Source organism: Antechinus flavipes, chromosome 2 (assembly GCF_016432865.1).
Source record: "Antechinus flavipes isolate AdamAnt ecotype Samford, QLD, Australia chromosome 2, AdamAnt_v2, whole genome shotgun sequence".
NCBI classification, from domain to species: Eukaryota; Metazoa; Chordata; class Mammalia; order Dasyuromorphia; family Dasyuridae; genus Antechinus; species Antechinus flavipes.
Window position 1 is genome coordinate 547416533 of NC_067399.1, and position 17658 is coordinate 547434190.

A 17658-nucleotide genomic window follows, 5' to 3' on the forward strand; every position below is an offset into this window, starting at 1 on the left:
TCAAATCCAATCTTTGATATATATATATGTATATTCAGTATCTGAACAAGGGAAAAATATCTAATTGCTCAAAGCCTTAATTTCCTCATTTGCAAATTGAGTATCTGTGGTGCCTACCTTTCAAAGTTGTTAATAAGATCAAATCACAAAATGTATGTGAAGCATTTTGCAATCTTTAAAATCAGATTATCACTTGAATTGTAATTTTAGCTGGCATAAATATAAACTAAATATAACTAACATATTCCATGACAGAACAGAAATCCAAAAAAGATCTTTGGATGCTGGAAAAAGCCAAATTTAACAAGATGATATTTAGTTGGGAATAAATGTAAAGTCCTATCTTTAGGATTAAAAAAAAATCAGGTTCATTTAGTATGGGCTGGGGTGTGTGTGTGTGTGTGTGTCTAGAATGAAAGTCTTGTGAAAAAGACTTGGTTTTAATGTATTTTTAAGGACTCATTCTTTTTCAGTGACTGTTCATAGGCCCAATACCACTACAATTGGGCATAGGAATTTCAACATGTATTATTTCTAACTTAGACTGACTTATTTCTCAGGCAATCTAGACACTTCCTCCTATCCTGAGGCAGGGGAGGTTTCAACATATTAATACTGAACTTAATTCTGATACTCATTTGGCTAGCCCACTGCAGTTCAGAACTCCTGAGTTCAAGAGATCTGCCAATCTCAGCCTCCTAGGATGAGAGATTACAGGCACAGGCAACTACCCTGAGGTGTTTAAATGGATTTTAATGGATATTAATTTAGATTTAAGGTTTAAATGGATATTAATCAATTGAAAATTCAATACTGTGAGTCAATAGTAAGATATGGTAACCCCAAAAGCCAATGGGGATCTTATACTGCATAGTCGAGCAATCACAAGAGAAGAATGAGTTCCATATATTGACCACTAATTATAGCACAGCTGGATTATTGTATCTAGTTTTTGGTACCACATTTTCAGAAAAATATTTGCAAGCTTGAGCAAATATGGATCATTTGAAGGCATTGGATTTATTTAATCTTATAAGGAAAAGAATTAAGAGAACAGTTATATCTTAACATCTGCTAAGAGTAATAAGTGGAGGAAGCAGGAAGGCAGATTTCAAATCAATATAAGGAGAAATTTCCCAGCAGTAGCTCTGTCCCAAAGTGACAGTACCTTCAAAGAAGTCTTGAAAGGTTTCAAATAAAAATCATCTAAAGGTTGAATGAGAATTTTGTGAGAATATTTTAGAATATATTCCAGCTTTAAGTGGGAATTGGACAGGATGACCTTTGAGGTCCTTCCAACTCTAAGATTCTATTATTTTAATTCTTAGTCATTAGAAGGGAAGTACACTTCTATTAATGAAATGAACTAACCATAATAAAATTAATTCAGACTTTTATTATAGAGTCAGAATATTATTCTTTGGAATTCATAGTAGTTTAGGTATAAAAATATTTCAGAGAAATTCATTAAGTAAATGTCAATAAGAAAATGGTAGAGAAAAGAGTGGCTATGTATGTGTATATAAGTAATGTACATGTAATATGTATGTATATTACCAGAGAATGACAATATACACTCATATAATTAAATATGATCAAAGGAATAACTATAAAATGTATATTCATTGATGGGGCATGACAACATATAGATACATCACTTGCTTATTAAATATATAGCTATTGCCACACCCCCTCACCTTACTCCCACCATTTTCTTGTTGTCATTTAATTCAATGAATCTCTTTGAAAGATGTCTATACCTAAAATTATTATGAATTCTAAAGAATAAATTATAAATCTATAATAAAACTTCAAATTAATTTTATAATGGGTTAATTTCATTAATAGCATAGTATTCTTCTGATTGAGAATTTTATACATACCTATATTTATACATATATATATATATACATACATATATGTGTGTGTATATATATATACACACACACACACTGAATATGATAATTGCCTTCAGGTATTTGAAGGATGTTGTAGAATGAAAAATTGGCTATTCTTCTTGGCCCAGGCAGTTAGTTAGTAAAGAACAATGGATGGAAGTTGGAAAAAAGGAAAATTTATATTTTAATGTGAGGGAAAACCCTTTAACAATTAGAGTGATACAAAAGTGATAGGAGTTCCTTTGGGTGGCAGTTTTCTCTTACTGAAAATCTTCAGCAAGAGCTGGATGGCCATTCGTTAGCTATATTATAGAACGCATTCTTGCTCAGGTTGGATCAGATATCCAGTGAGATTCCTTGTAACTGAAATTCTGCTATGTTGTAATACAGGAAGAGAATGCTTAGATATACAATGGAAGAAAAAGTTAGCTGGGAAAGCATTAAGGCAATGCATGCTTCAGGAGGGAGGAAGTGGTAGCAGGTACATGGAATGGTTTTTCAAAAGAGGAAGTGAAATTCCTGAGGACAAATCTTACCTCAACCATTTTGTGATGTGGTCCACTTTGTTTTATAGAGAAGGAAACAAATGTTCCAAGAGATTAAATAATTTATTCAAGCTCCCACGGCTAGTTAGTGCACGGTTTGCTAGGTTCAGAATGCAATAACCAGAAATTCTGTACTGACTCAGAACAGTGGTATGTGCAAACTAATCTTTCATCTTGTACAGTGGCACCAAAGTAAATATTAGAGCAAAGTTGTTCCATATAGCATTGATCTCAAAAAGACAAGGAAATATCTAAATATTCCTCAATCATCTAAATAAGTGAATTTTTTCCAAGCTCTTCTTGCATTTATTGATATTTTTTAGTTTTTCACCTCTCAAAGAAAGAAGTCTGTTTTATAAACTGTGACTTTAAAATTTAAACCCTTTCTCCTCTCTATGGATAGTGTTCTGAGAATTTATAAGTCCTATTATCTAAATTCTGTAAGGTCTTTCCCATACCTCCAGTCTATATTTCTAGCCTTATCTCCCAGTTGACCTAAAGAAACATTTGACTATAACCAATGAGAAGCAGCTAAATGTTGTATTTAAAAAAGTGTTGATCCTGGAGTCAGGAAGACCTAAATTCAAGTCTTTCCTCAGACATTTATTAATTGTATGACTTTCAAAAACTCACTTAACATTTCTTCCGCCTCATCTATAAAATGGGAATAATAAGAGCACCTACCTCTCCAAAAATCATATTGTACTTTACAAACCTTTAAGCACTGTACAAATCCTAGCTATCATTATTTTTATTACTTAGTGTCCACCAAACATGATAAGGTGCCTTTTAATTTCTAAATTTTTACTCATGAACCATTTAGAATACTTCCCCCTTTCTTTCTGCCTGTTGAAGCTTATTCACCTTTCCAGTCCCACTTCAACAGGTCAGTATTTCAGGAAATTGTAATATTATCATTAGGAATATGACCTCTTACTACATCATACCTTTCAGATTGGCTAAGATGACAAAAAAAGATAATGATAACTGTTGGAGTGGATGTGGGAAAACTGACACACTAATGCATTGTTGGTGGAATTGTGAATTAATTCAACCATTCTGAAGAGTAATTTGGAACTGTGTGCAAAGGGCTATCAAACTGGGCATATCCCTTAATCCAACAGTGTTTCCACTGGGTCTAAATCTCAAAGCAATCATTTAAAAAGGAGAAATGAACCCACATGTATAAAAATGTTTGTAGCAGCCCTTTTCATAAGGACAAAGAACTGGAAACTGAATGGATACCCATCAATTGGGGAATGGCTGAATTTGTTATGGTTTATGAATATAACGGAATATTATTGTTCTATAAGAAATGATGAGTAGGCTGATTTCAGAAAAGTCTGGAAAAACTTGCATGAACTGATGTTAAGTGAAGATGTATTACCAAGAGAACACTGTACACAGCAAAAATAGAATTATGTGATGTCAGTTGTAATGGGCTTAGCTCTTTTCAACAGTGAGATGATTCAAGGCAATTTCATTAGACTTGTGATGGAAAGAGCTGTCCACATCCAAGAAGAAAACTATAGAGAATGAATATGGATCAAAGCATAGTGTTTCCACCTTTTTAATGTTGTTGTTTGTTTGTCTGTTTTTTTTTCTTTCTAATGTCATGTTTTGTTTTGTTTTTACTTTTGGATCTGATTTTTCTTGTGCAGCATGATGAATATGGAAATATATTTAGAATTACACATTTAACTATATTAGATTATTTGCTGACTGGGGAGAGGGAAAGGGAAGGAGAAAAGTTTGGAACACAAAGTTTTGCAAGTGTGAATGTTGAAAACTATCTTTACATGTATTTTGAAAAAATTAAAAGCAATTAAAAAAAAAAAGGAATATGACCTCTACCAAAACAGCTAGCAATGCCTCTACACCATAATGTAGGGTTTTCATGAGTTGTGATGAAAAATTTAATCATCATGTACCAACTTGATGATGATGGAATGACATCTTTTATTATTTAGGAGTTTGACATGTTTTATATCTATATTAAGTCTTAAGACTACTAATCATCCTTATTGAGATTATAAAGTAAGCAAGAAGATATGAAATACTTTTTGATTAAAAACTGATTGAAACCTTTCTATTTTTCCCCAAAGGAAACCTTTAAAGCAATAACCAGTGTCACTGATTATAAAATAAAAAAATAATTAGAAAATAAAATAATGTGATTATAAAATAACAAAAAGCAAATCATGCAAGATTCAGTGATTTAGATTTAGATGAATGAATATGTGGTAAAGTATGTGAAATAATTGAAATATGAATTCAGCCCAATGACATAACAAATATTATTACTTTCTATAGTCTCTAAATTTTATAAATATACTGAATAAAGCTCAAACATAGGAGAAAAAAACCCTGAGCTTTTTTAAATCTAGCTAGACTGGTCCCTGGATGAAAGACATAAAGACTATTGTCTTATCTCTTAGGCCTTTCCAGTATGATAATGCCTGGCAGGGCCTATATTCTGCTGAGATAGCCTTAAGAAACACAAGATTGCCTTCATATCATAAACTCTCTAAGAAGACCTACAGCAAGTCACAGGGTTATAAAATATTAGATTATTATTATTGGATAGGTCTTCAAGGTCATGTGGACTCCTCACTTACTCCTCTCTTTTTATAGATCAAGTACCAGAGATCTAGAGATGCAAATTGACTTAGCCAAAGTCACATGGAAAATATGTGTCAGAATTTGAATCCAGGTCCTCTGACTCGTAGTTCAATAATCTTTCTACAATGCTATGCTGTCTTCCTTTTATTAAGTCTTTTGTTGGTAATGCTACCTTACATTTAAATCGTGATTTATAGTTTTCCTAGCAGTTTCACATATAATCTCATTTGATCTTTAAAACAAACTCATGTCTTTAAGTAGATAAAGTAGTATTAGCCTCATCAAATCCTGTTGATCATTCCTGGTTGCCCTTCTTTGAATGCCTTTTTTTCCCTCTTTTATGTTTTTCTTTCATACAAGCTAGTGGTGACATCTGTGCGATATTTCTTTGATAATTGTATTTCGTCTATATAAATCAAATCTTAGTGAGATTGACTCAAACTGGGACCAAATTAGCTAATCATACAAATAGTGACATCATGTCATTTTGCACAAAACTTTTATCCAATTGAGCAGATAGGATTTTCATAAAGAAAATCTGAGGTATTAATTAATTAAGTGTAACTGAATTTCACCTCTTTAACCTTAACTCGTGAGCAAACCTGAGCTAAATAAACATCTGACCATCCAATCTCTTCCACTTAAGGTTAACTTGAGTTTATTATTCAGGCTACTGCCCTTGTGTATTAGGCAAAGCATAAATTACGCATACTAATTACCTTGGATGGGGCACCACTTTAATGAATTCTTTTAATTAAACTGCAACACAGTGGTTTTGCACAGAATGGTCTATATTTCATCCTTAAACTATGTTAACCTTCATCTTTGTCTGGGTGGCTCACACATCCAAGTGGGGAAGCTTTAAGCTTAATTCATCTAAGTGTATACACAGAGCAACCCCCCTTGACTATCACTGGAAAATTTGAAAAATGTTTCTCTTCTGCTCCAAGGCTAAGAAATTAGATGCCTCAGTGAAAAGTTATGATTCTGCCAGGGATACAGAGGGCAAGAGGAAAAAAAAAAAACACCCGCAAAACAAAACAAGGAAGAAATGACAGGACGAAATGGTCTCTGTACTGCTGACTTGAAAAATAAATGATGAGTGGCCACCTTAACAATGTCATTATACTAGTGGAGGCAAGGACCGTTTTCTTCTTTGTGCCTTTCTCATTCTTGGAATTATGAAAAAATCCATTTTTCTCATAACTTTCAAAAATGTAGTCTAATTTTCAATGTAAGGACTCTATTATAATCTGCCACCATTAAATAGGCAGAATTTTCTCTCATCTCTATGTCTGGATCATCAAAATACTTCAGTAGAAGCAAGAGTTTTAATCTCCTCCTCCTATGTTTTTACAATGTTTGTAAGTAGCATAATTGTTTGTTTTGATTTTCTTCTTCCTGATGCCTAAACCATCCAAAAATCAATGGCAATTCTTCAAGGCAATTCCCTTGTTTTTACAGAAAAAGAAACTAGGGCTCAGAAATGTGAAGTGATTTGCCTACATCACATGAGTAAAAAGTAACTGAAGATTTTTACCTAGAACCTCTGACTTTGGAGTCTTTTCTACAGTGCTGTGCTCCTTCTCTCATCTCCCTACAATAGCCTCACTTATCACATAGGGATGGGTCGCTGGCTTGTTTTTACAATCATGGTATCCTTGGGAGAATTTGGATGTATTTTAGGGACCAGCTAGTCCACACTCAGAGAAAAACATGCAAAGGGCTCTGCAAATCTGAATGTGCTATACAAATGTCATTTACAAATGATCAGTTCAACAAATAATTTTTAAGCAAGTTGGGTTTGTTGTTGTGTTTTATGCGTTTTTACTGTGCTAGGTGCTAGAAGAGAAACTAAATTTAGGTAAGCCATAGTCCCAGACTTCAGAGAACTTAGAACTAAAAAGAGAGCTGTGTCACACATATAAAAATAATGGAAACCCAAATTAATCCATGATAACAACAACAATAGCTAGCATTTATAGAACATTTTAATGTTTGCAAAGTGCCTTATGTATATTATTGGCTCACTTGATCCTCATAACATGCCTGGAAAGTATATACTATTATCCTCATTTTACACAAGAAGAGACTGAGGCCATCAGTAGTTAAATATCTTGCCCAAATTCACTCAGCTAGTGTCTCAGGGAGAATTCAAACTTACTTCATCCTGACCCCAAGTCACTATTTCCTTTGAGCCACCCAATTACCTTGTATTGACTCCACTGGGATTTTTTCTTCTTTTTTCTCTGGTCTCAGACTATCTGATATGTTCAACAGTGAATGATTGAAACATTCAGTCTGTAGTTCTCCTTATATATAAAAAAGTATAGCTCTAGACATTTTGATACTTGCCAAAGCTAATATCAAAGTCTCTGTCTTAGTCAAAGCAGACTGTAGTGGGAAATCCATGTTCTGAAAACATTTCTCTCAGAACATTTTAACAAATATGGAGACTATGTGACTTGTGATTAGGTATGTTTGTGCATATGTTATGAGAAGATTAGTCACCACCAAGAAATGGCTTATATTTTTAATCTCTCCTTTCAGAGATACAAAGTCAATTCTTTTCACACACCATCATAAATTTCACATTTCTTGGTGACTTCTACAGAAATCTCTGCTCCAGATATATCCAAAGTCATCCTGTGAGACATTTATGGAGATTAAATAGTATGTTCCAGATAGCATCACCTACTTCCTATTTCCATGAATGTAATAAGTCTCAAAGAAAAGATAAGAACAAAATTCATTGTAGACAGAAGGAACATTACAAAAATGATCATTAGTGGGAAGATTTATGGAAAAACTAAAAAAAAAAAAAGATGGGTTAAATAAGTTTTTTGAACTTTCAATATTATCTTATTTTTCCAAATATATACAAAGAGAGTTTCAACATTTCTTTTTGTAAGACTTTGTTTTCCAAAATTTTTCCCTCCTTCATTAACCCCAATCCCCAAGACAGAAAGGAATCTGATATAGGTAAAATTTTAAATATATTTCCTTATTTGTCATGTTGTACACACAAAAAAATCGGAACAAAAGGGATAAAATCACAAAAAAGAAAAAAAAAAACAAACAAAAAAATGGGAAAATGCTATACTTTGAATCACATTCAGTCTTCGTAGAGTTATCTCTGTATTTGGATGGAATTGTCCATACCAAGTCTATTGAAATTGCCTGGTCAAATAACTTTTTAGAAAGATGCAAAGATAAGAGGCACCATATTATGGTAGAGTGAATATTAGAGCTGATGTCAAATGATTTAGGTTTGAATCTTTTTTTAAAATTTATTTATTATTTTATTATAATAACTTTTTATTGACAAAACCCATGCCAGGGTAATTTTTTTTACAACATTATCCTTTGCACTCACTTCTGTTCTGATTTTTCCCCTCTCTCCCTCCACCTCCTCCTCCAGATGGCAAGTATTCCTATATATGTTAAATATGTTGCAGTATATCCTACATACAATATATGTGTGCAGAACTGAGCAGTTCTCTTGTTGCACAGGGAGAATTGGATTCAGAAGGTAAAAATAACCTGGGAAGAAAAACAAAAATGCAAACAGTTTACATTCATTTCCCAGTGTTCCTTCTCTGGATGTAACTGCTTCTGTCCATCATTGATCAATTGGAACTGAGTTAGATCTTCTCTTTGTCGAAGAAATCCACTTCCATCAGAATACATCCTCATATAGTATTGTTATTGAAGTATATAATGATCTCTTTGTTCTGCTCATTTCACTTAGCATCAGTTCATGTAAGTCTCTCCAGCCTCTCTGTATTCATCCTGCTGGTCATTCCTTACAGAACAATAATATTCCATAACATTCACATACCATAATTTACCCAAACATTCTCCAATTGATGGCATTCATTCATTTTCCAATTTCTAGCTACTACAAAGAGGGCTGCCACAAACATTTTGGCACATACAGGTCCCTTTCCCTTCTTTAGTATTTCCTTGGGATATAAGCCCAGTAATAGCACTGCTGGATCAAAGGGTATGCACGGTTTGAAAACTTTTTGGGCATAATTCCAGATTGCTCTCCAGAATGGTTGGATTCGTTCACAACTCCACCAACAATGCATCAGTCCTGTCATCTTAGTCAATCTGACAGGTGTGTAGTGGTATCTCAGAGTTTTCTTAATTTGCATTTCTCTGATCAATAGTGATTTGGAACACTCTTTCATATGAGTGGAAATAGTTTCAATTTCATCCTCTGAAAATAGTCTGTTCATATTCTTTGACCATTTATCAATTGGAGACTGGCTTGATTTCTTATAGATTAGAGTAAATTCTCTATATATTTTGGAAATGAGGCCTTTATCAGAACCTTTAACTGTAAAAATGTTTTCCCAGTTTGTTGCTTCTCTTCTAATTTTGTTTGCATTAGTTTTATTTGTACAAAGGCTTTTTAATTTGATGTAATCAAAATTTTCTATTTTGTGATCAATAATGATCTCTAGTTCTTCTTTGGTCACAAATTCCTTCCTCCTCCACAAGTCTGAGAAGTAAACTATCCTATGTTCCTCTAAATTATTTATAATCTCATTCTTCATGCCTAAATCATGGACCCATTTTGATCTTATCTTGGTATACAGTGTTAAATGTGGCTCCATGCCTAATTTCTCCCATACTAATTTCCAGTTATCCCAGCAGTTTTTGTCAAATAATGAATTCTTATTCCAAAAGTTAGGATCTTTGGGTTTGTCAAACACTAGATTGCTATAATTGACTATTCTGTCTTGTGAATCTAATCTATTCCACTAATCAACTAATCTATTTCTTAGCCAATACCAAATGGTTTTGATGACTGCTGCTTTATAATATAGTTTTAGATCAGGCATACCTAGGCCACATTCATTTAATTTTTTTTTCATTAATTCCCTTGAGATTCTAGACCTTTTATTCTTCCATATGAATTTTGTTGTTATTTCTTCTAGATCATTAAAATATTTTCTTGAAATTTGAATCTTATTTGCCAATTTTTTCCTATATGACATTGAATGAGTTATTTGACATTCTAAGATTTTTGTAACATCATTTATAAATTAAAGTACAGTTATACCTTCCATAGTAGAGAGATTAGTGGCACTGAAATCTTGAAAATCTGTGTAAATTTTTTGGCCCTCCCTTTGCAACTTAAATGACATAAGATATGAAACAGTTGAGATGCAAAAAATACTGTGAGGTCATCTTGAGGTGTCATATGAGAGATTGCCATAAATTCAATGCATCAAGCCTCAGTGTTTTTACTATGTTTAATTTTAAGAAAAAAATTTATAGCTGTACATATAATGTGGAATGAAGCATATTTTCCAGCTTTTTATTTCTCATTTTTTTTTTTTTGAAGTTTGATTTTGTTGAAAATCATAAAGCTGTAGATCAATCATCATGGCAGGGTGATGGTTGATGATGATGTAGATGAAGGAGGTTGGAAAACCAAAAGCTATATTCTCTTGTCATTATATTTAGGATTAACCCCACCCCCCTTATTGTCTAGAGGTAGCATGAGATGAAATGACTACATAAACATGTGATGTGCCCAAATCTATTCTCTGGCTTCTGAATATACAAGGAAAGCTCTTGGGGGTAAATGCAACTCTCTTATTCTTAAACCATTGGGAATTCTTTATGGCTAAGGTACAAACTGGAGAAAGGAAGGAATCTTGGTTTCTAGTCCCAAATGTCTAGAAATGATATTTAGCTTTGTAAAGGATAAGACTTTTCCCTCTTCGGGGCATCTAGGCAGAACAACTGGGCCTGGAGTTAATAAGACCTGAGTTGAAAAGTAGCTTCAGATATTTACTAGCTGTGTGACTTTGAGCAAGTTAACTTTTAATTCAACTTCTTCATCTATAAAAGGAGTTAGAGAAGGAAATGACATATCACTCCAGTAGATTTACCAAGAAAACCCCTAGTGTTGGTCATCAAGAGTCATTCATGTCTGAAATGATTAAGCAACATAATACTTCCTTCAAACATCACATCTCTGATACTGGTGTCATCACCAAAATTGCTATATTTTATTATTAAGCATATTGTATCGAGCTGGCTGACTTTTCGTATTTAGGAAGAAAGCCACAAATGCAAAGGAAACATATCTTTGATATCTCAGCCTTTCTTATTCCCCTTTGCCAGTTTCAGACTAAAGCTCTGGAAAGATAAGGAGTGACAAAAGAATAAGCTGCTTTGTGTGTTTTATAGGATGTAGGTGATATAGAAGTGGACAGATTAGTAGTAGGCATTATTTCAAACACTGAAGAAAAGGGATCTTTCTTTCCTTTCACTGGAATCTCAGTTAAGTTCACAGATATTTGTCATGGACTGGTAAAAGTAAGAAATTGGACATCTAGGAAAATAAAATTGAAAATAAAAACAATGTAGTGGAAAAATTAGCAATAATAATAATGAACATTTATCTAGCACTTCCAGGCCTGCAAAACACTTTTAAAAATATTCTTCATTTGATGTAAACCAAATGACATTTCTTCCAGGTAGGAGATGACCAAAATTTGTAAAATTCAGAGATAATGGTCAGAATTTGCATTTTTTTGGATAAAGCCCTGGCTTTCGAATCAGAATGACCTGAGTTCAAATGTGACCCAGACACTTAATACTTCCTAGATGTATAATTCTGGGCAAGTCCCTTATCCCCAATTGCCCTCCACACACACACACACAAATTGTGGGTTTTTTTTTTTTTACGTTAATGGCAAAACAGATTTAAAAATATGAACCTGTGGAGCAATCTAAATGCACTTAATATCCTATGATTATTACTTTTTTTAATTCTAGAAACCATATCACTGACTTATTGGCCTGTGGAAAATGCCCAATTAAATTCGTGTACATTTGTATGCCTCATGCATTGACTTCCAGGAAAACCAAAGTATCTGGAGGCAATGCTATTTGGCTCAGCTGCATTTCATAAAATTATATGGGGTCAATTTTGAATATGTTAAAATTTGTGCTTGCATTTAAGCACATGAGGGAGGGCCATTGTGTATACTGTATAGCCAAAACATCAACATAAATATGAGAAGATGCTTGCCAGCTGTAAAGAGGGACATTATGGACAACTGATTTAATCAAATCGGCAGTAACTCTTGGGTTGACTGCTTCCTTGGAACAACTCCAGAACTTCAGTTTGATTGTGGTCCACTTTGGTTCCTTTCTATTTTGTGCTTATTACTTGAGGTCATTTTTTTTGTTTTTGTTTTTTTTGCCATGAGCTTTCCTCATGTGCAGTATCTTGGGATTGTACTCATATGTAACATATGTTGTGACACACCATCTGGTTTTTGTGGATTTCCCAAGTGGCCACTGTACAAAAACCTGCATCTTTGGCAGCCACAAGTGCCCACAGACTTCTTGCTTCTTTTCTTGATCAGACTGTTTTTAAAGTATTAATTGAGGTGATTAAGAAAAAGTAAAAAGAGCATATGGATTGGGGACCATATTATTTAGAAATAAGAGCAAAAATGAAGTGATAAAGGATGAATTAATGTTAATAATCAAGTTCAATTGACATATATGAATGAATAGAACTGTGTTACCATTTATAAGTGGGCATAATTCCATGTAAGCATAAGGGCTAGAGCAAATTATCCAAGAATCAGTGTACGGTAGGAACATCAGACATGCTTGTTGAAATCAAGGGCCTTGCCAAGGAAAATAGAGGTGGATTTCAGCTTTGAATGAGTGTCTATGAGTTCAAAGACAGCCAAAAGAAAATACTAATAGTGAAGCTCAGAGATGGGCTTATCTTCCAAATTTGTAGGAAATGCATGATCACTTTACCCATTTGTACAAAGAAATCTTTGTTAAATCAGGAAGTAAATTTCAGAGGTGGAAATTCCATACTCATATTTAATCCTTCCCCTTCACAGACATAGCTAGAAGATGGAATTTCAGGTCACAATAATATATATTTTTAAAAGATTATCTCTTCCAGTCTGAAAATCCAACTATCACTGATGGACCCAATCCAACTACTCATTAGCACAGAGACTTCGCCCTACTCTATTGCTGAAATGGGTGATCCTCAGGTAGCTTAGTGTCTTACCACTAATAGGTAATAGGGCCTTACCACTAAAAGGAGCTTATTACTCACAGGGGCTCACCACTAATGTAAATTCATCATGCTGGTGCTGCTATATGATTGACTAAATTCAGAGCTCAAGTAATGCACCAACTTTAACCTCTTGTAGCAAGGATTACAAATTGGTGCTACTATACTAAGCTCACCTTTTCTATGCTACATTTGGAATGAGGAAGTCCTGGGTTCAAATCCCAACTAAGACTCATCCAGTAAAATACATTCTGTGTGTTAGGATGAGGATAGAGACTGAGTCTCATTTCACTGTGCAGGAAAATCCATACAAGGAAACTCATTCTACTAATACAGGTAGGTATCTTCTTTGCATTTTATAGTTCTAGAGATGCCAGGTGTCTAAAAGTTATTTGCCTAGAGTCAAACAGCCAATACATGAATTTAAACACAGGTTTTCCTGGCTCCTCTGTCCTCTATTCTCTACGGCATTGTATGACTCTAGGCAAAAGCATTTAAACCCTGCTGTCCCTCAGTTTTCTCATCTGTAAAAGGGGGATAACAATAGCACCTACCTCACAGGATTCTTGTGAGGATCAAGTGAAACGTTATCATAAATCAACAATGCTATATAAATATAAACTGATATTGCATGATTGTTAGTATTTTAAAGAATATAATGTGAAGTTCAAGTTTTGATGAAGGGGACTAGATGTGGCATTCTGTACCATTCCTACATGGATGAATTCGACACTTCTTCTACTTAAAGACACTAGGTGTCTCATCCAAACTCAGAGCAATAGTCTATATCAGACTAGACTTGATCCCAAGCCTTGCTGATTCCAAGCCTAATTCTTTTTTTTTTAATTGTTATTAAAGCTTTTTATTTGCAAAGCATATGCATGGATAATTTTTTCAACATGAACTTTTGTAAAACCTTTTGTTCTAAATTTTTCCCTCCTTCCCCCCATCCTAACCCCTAGCTGGCAGGTAGTCCAATACATATTAAATATGTTGAAATACATGTTAAATCCAATATATATATACATATTTATAGTTATCTTGTTGCACAAGAAAAACCAGATCAAGAAGGAAGAAAAAGAAAAATTGAGAAAGAAAACAAAATGCAAGCAAATAACAGAGAGAGTGAGAATGCTATGTTGTGTTCCACACTCTGTTCCCATGGTTGTTTCTCTGGGTGTAGATGGTTCTCTTCATCACTGCACAATTAGAACTGGTTTGAATCATCTCCATGTTGAAGAGAGCCACATCCATCAAAATTGATCATCGTACAGTCTTCCTGTTGCCATGTACAATGATCTCCTGGTTCTGCTCATTTCACTTAGCAGTAGTTCATGTAAGTTTCTCCAGGCCTTTCTGAAATCATCCTACTGGTCATTTCTTACAGAACAATAATATTCCATAATATTCATATACCATAATTTATTCAGCCATTCTCCAATTGATGGGTATCCACTCACTTTCCAGTTTCTTGACAAGCCCAGTTCTTTATTCTCAATTGCCAAGCTGTACATATACTTATAAATAAATAAATAAAGCCTGAATAACCTATAGGGATTATATGCTAGCATTAATATCATATTTAAACATTTGGAAAATATTTTACAAGTATTATGAATATATTATTATTATTCCCATTTTACAAATGAGATAACTCTTGACCTGCATATAGTAGATGCTATATAAATATTAATTCCCTCTCCTTCTTTAAGATCACAGAGCTATGAAATGTATAAAACAAAATTTGAACTCAAATCTTCCTGAGTTCTAGAGCCAGTACTCTATCCATTGAGCTAACTAACTGCTAAAAGCAGTTTTTTCTTCTTCAATATGTATCCAATATATGAGGTTTTCTGACAGCAAATTATATATATAATTCATTATTGACCATTGGAGGAACAGTATGCCTTATATAGTTTAAGCTCAGAATCTTTAAATAGAAGAGTGGAAAAGAATAAAAAAAAAAGATAAAATATATAAAATCAAGTCCTCTTGATAACATATAATTCTATTTTATAAAGAGTTTGGTAAGAAATCCATGGTTTTAGAAATAAAAATACAAAAAGATGCATCCATCCTGTCAGATATTTATAAAACCTTCTCTATTCCATTTACAATATTATTTTTGCCCAATTACCAAATAGATTTCAGTTCCTTAATAGTAACCAGTGAACTGTTGGTAAAACTACAGAAGAAAGATATACATGTATGGCTAACAAAGCCTATGGTCAAAATGCAAACCAACAATTCATAGAATCCTAAATTTAGAGCAGAAAGGGGCTTTAAAAGTGATGGAGTCTAATGTTCTTATTTTATATTTGAAGTAACAGAGGCTAAGAGAGATTGAAGATCATATGGATTATAAATGTCTGAGTCAGGATTTGAATTTAGGCCTTCTTGCCTCCCAAATCCAGTGTACTGTCCACTACAAAGCTTCATTTTTCCCTTTTCATGTTACAAGTCTCCAAAGAAGGAAAGGACTAAGTGAATTTAATATCATAATGCAATTCAATTTTTAAAGTTTTTGAAGTACCTGTTATGTGTAAGACACTGAGCTGGGATCTGGAAATATAAACACTATAATAAAATGGTCTTTATCTTCAAGGGGCTATCTCTTAGGGAGATATGAGTATACACATTTTTAAAAATCCAAAGTAATATAAAATAATTGAAGAATGATAAAGCACTAGCAACTGACCTCTGAATCTTTGATCTTTTAGAGAAAACTGAGCAATCTCAATACCTTCTTTGAATGTGAGGCCAGAGTGGAAGTGGGACCTTTTTAAGTGGGATCACTTTTATAAGGTGATCATTGTTCACTATGAAATAAGATTGACTTAGGATCATAGATGCATGTAAGAGGACATCTAGGGTATCTTTCCCCCTCATTTTACAAATGAAGAAACTGAGGACCAGAGAAGAGATGTGATTATCCAAAGTCACATGGCAAATAAATGACAGAGTCAGGATTTGAACCCAGGTTCTCTCTTTTGTAACCTAGCATTCTTTCCACAGTTCTAATAAACTTTATCTCAATGCCCCCACCAATCTCCAAAAAGAGAATCATGTGTTGGTGAAAAGTCTTTAGCTGTTCTGTGCCTTGGCAAACTTATTCTGTGATTGCCAACCTGGTGTTAATGGATAGGTTCCTTAATTCTTTTCAGTAGGTGACATCTCTGTGACATTCACATGTTCCCTAAATAGTGCTTGATTATAATTTACTATGGAATTTAGATTTGCTTCTATCAATTATTCTGATATTTGCCATTATGTGGACATAATTGTGGACTTGTAACTACCATAGACTCGTACCATGTAGGTTAACTAAATCATGACAGCAATCATAATAATTTTTAAATGATCATGTGGCTAAAAAAAAATGGCACAAAGTTTGCATATCAAAATAGTCCACAAATGGTTAAGAATCACCTCAAGTGATTTCCAGGTTGTCATGAAAGAGCAATATCAAGATACTTGAGAATCTATTCATTTTGGTCTAAATATGTATAAATCTGGATGTGAGTGTACTGTGTAATAAAACCTTAATCAGAATTATTTGATTAATTGCTCCTTTACTTGTTCTTTCAGTATCCTAAATATGGATTGCTACTATTGCTAGTAGACAATTGTAAGAAAGTATTATAGAATTAAAGGGTACCAGGTCCACAAATAAATTCCAAGACAACCAATAAGAGGTAAGCTTATTGTAGTGGATAGAATAGGCTTGGAGTTAGGAAGACCTATATCTAAATCTCTTATCTGAAACTTATTGTATGATATTGGGCAACTCTTTGAATCTTTTTGTACCTCAAACAACTCCAAAAGACTTATTTATTAAGTTATTGGGTAAGCTGTGATTTCTATTAGTAGAGAAAGTTCTCGTGCCTGGAGTTGCCCAAACCAATGAAATCACAGATTCTTTTATGTATTTTCTGAGAACCAGCCAGTTCCTTCTAGGGGAATGAAGTGTTTAAAGTTGAAAGACAATATTAATAGTGGAAAATTTAAATCATTCAAAGAAGAACCTCTTAACCAATAATATTTCTCTTTTGTTGAAATACTGTGGCTTTCTGGGGTGCATAAGACTTGGCGTCAGGAAAACCTAGGTCTAAATTTATCCATCTGATGCTTACTATCCATGTTTAATTAAGATCTTGATGCCTCATTTTCTTTGCTTGTGAAATGAGGATAATAATATCTGTACCTACTTCATAGGGTTGTTGTGAAACTCAACCTATTTAAAGTTTGAAACTTTTTTCAGATACACTGTGTAAATGCCCTCCATTATTAATGTCTCTCGGTGAAAAGCCTGATCTGTTTAAGGTGGGGGAGAGGAGGAAGAGTTCTATTGATGTTAAATGCAGCACACTTGTAAAATGAAATTACTATAAGTCCTGAGTTCAAATCTGACCTTAGACAATTACTAGCTACATGACTCTGGGCAAGTTACTTAACCCCAATTGCCTCAAAAAAAGAAAGAAGGAAAGAAAGAAAGAAATTGGTATATGGTCTT